This window comes from Penaeus monodon, chromosome 15, assembly GCF_015228065.2.
Source record: "Penaeus monodon isolate SGIC_2016 chromosome 15, NSTDA_Pmon_1, whole genome shotgun sequence".
NCBI lineage: Eukaryota > Metazoa > Arthropoda > Malacostraca > Decapoda > Penaeidae > Penaeus > Penaeus monodon.
In genome coordinates this window covers 17319247-17321832 of record NC_051400.1, presented here as the reverse complement: position 1 = coordinate 17321832, position 2586 = coordinate 17319247, and positions in this window count along the sequence as shown.

Sequence of the window (2586 nt, the reverse complement as noted above, 5' to 3'; positions counted from 1 at the left end):
CGTAGACGCGTCCGGTCGAGGTTTTGTGAAACAGGAAATCATTTTTGGTTGATTTTGTCTTTTTTCATACGCATTACAAGGAGCGAGTAATGAAGACAAACATTTGCTCATCCAATTTGCTTTTGAAAATGGGAGAGAAAAAAATGAAATTACCCTAAAAGAAGAATGAAGAAAAAAAAAGCTTAATGGCGCGTACCCGTAAGACAGCTTAATTATATTAAAGATTGAGATGCAAATTGGAGGGTAAACGATGACTTTTTAGATGGAAGCTAGCCCAATTAACCTCGGCGAAGGTAGTAAAGAATATGCTAATACTTTCCAAAATTTAATTAGCGTTTTCCTTTTTGATTTCCAGGTACGTGTTCTGATGTAATGAGTATGCCAGAAGGGGGCAAGTGTGAGAAAAGATGGTATCGTGTTTGGTAAGTACAGCCTTTTTTTTTTGGGGGGGGACTAATGGATGTTACTGTACTTTTGCAATGTGTACTCATAGAGTGGCTACAGCTAAGGGTGCCACTGTTTGGTTAATTGAGCTTCCATTGGCCATCTGACTTGTTCTTTCTTCGTCCAACTGACTACTGCATTAGACGCTGTTCATGTAGAACATGTATGTGTTTAGCTCGGAGTTGTTCACCATCTTTCAAATGCAGATTGAACTCTCAGCTTGTTAATTTCTCTCCCTTCTTATCTGTTCAACCGCCAGACGTCGAGGAGACAGAAGACTGTCGGGCAAGTTCATCCTTATCTCTCACGCGACAAACACTCGCGTACAGCTCAAGTCTGTCATCTGCTACATCGGAATTAATTAAGAGATCAGGGGGTCGTTATATTCGTCGTCGTTAGGCCTGGATCACGTGATATGAAGAGATTAGTGTTCATGTACTTTTTGGTATCTGTTCGTTTTTACTGATAAGAAAGCTTAAACGGTTAATTGAAAACAAAGTCAGCGGGTGTATGTTTATATTTTAGTCGTCCAAGTTTAAGAGGTGATTTAAGCCTTAGGAGGAATTTCTTCCCTAATAAGATTTGTTTTGTATATGCGCTTTGTATTCACGGGATTAGCGTGTAGGTGTATATCATAGGTGCATGGAGTGTGTATGCTGCCAGTCGGTATGCTGTTTATCTTAGTTGCGAGGACATCCGATTATCGTTTTATTATTGTTGTCACGATGAAAAATCACCTGATGCAAATTACAGGACTGCTGTGGACGTCGATAAATCATGGGAAATAATTAACCGGATAATAAACATTAGCCAGTGACTCTGCAGTGTGACCGCACCGTATACTAAAACGGGGGTGTTCATGATATATTTTTTTCTGGATATGATGATTATACCTACAAAATTAGGCGTGGAAATATGTATTTGACTTTACATTTTGGTAATATTGATATAGAAGTACCTAAAGGAATTTTAACCACGATAAGTATTAGGTGTACAATTATATATTAGGAGTGCGTATCCCGTAGACTTTATCAGTATTCATTGCGCGTTGACTAAGAATTTATTATCAAGCGACAAAAAAAGGGGGGAGGGTAATCTAAGGGAGGGATATGCAAATGAGGCCACTACGTCATGATACTTTATGATGGCAAACATATCATTATGACCACTTCACGAGCCTGTTGCCGATAACATATCATTTTGGGGGATAATGGTGAATGATAGTGATAATCTCTCGGATTTACTTGTCTTGATTAGAATTTATGGCTTTCTGTCGGCCGATGTCGCCTCGGATCAACAGGAGATGGATCAGCGGGCGAACGGACTAGCGAAAGGATGGGGGTGATGAAGCAGGAGAAAAGAAGAGCAGGAGTGATGTAAAATGAAAGGTTGTCGTTTTCTATCTTTAATTCTGAGGTGATTTGTTTACTTGGGGAGGATTTTAGACTTTTTCTCTCTCTTTTTCGTCGATATTTTTTACCTTTTTGTTTGTTTATCGGCGATTTATTGGTGGTTTATTTATTTTTTTACGGATTAAGTTGACAGTCATTTTGAATATATTTTGCGTGTTTATTTGTCGGGCGTAACTGTCACCACTTGTAAATGGGCGGCCGCTGTTGACCGCCTCTATTAGGTACCGACAAGTGGGACCTACGTTGCAGTGGGCGTGGGAAATGCGATGGGCGGGTGGGCGGGCGGCCAACTAGGCGGATAGGATGGGCGAGCAGGCGGCCAGTTAGGCGGATAAGATGGGCGTGCTCAACTGCCCATGCCATTTTGTGATTATGGAGTTGACGATAGTAGTGTGCAGTGCCTTGCTGTGTGGAGAGAGGGTGTTGCTCGTAGGTGTTGGGGGGGGGCGTCCGTGTGCGTATGTTGCTGAGAAGCTTTGGGATGAGAGGAGAAGGGTGGGAAGGTCAACTGCAGAACAACGAAGAAATCAAATATTACTTCTCATGATTTACTTTACTCCTTTCACCATTTCCCTTATTAATTTATGACTGAAATGCCTTCCGGACAGTGTGATAACAAGTGCAACAGAGAAAGTCGCAGCAATTTTTAAATCGTTCCTGAACAGGTTTTTAAGGGAGTTTTTTTGGACATAATTGTTTAAAAGGAGCCAAGTAAAATTTCCTGGATCCC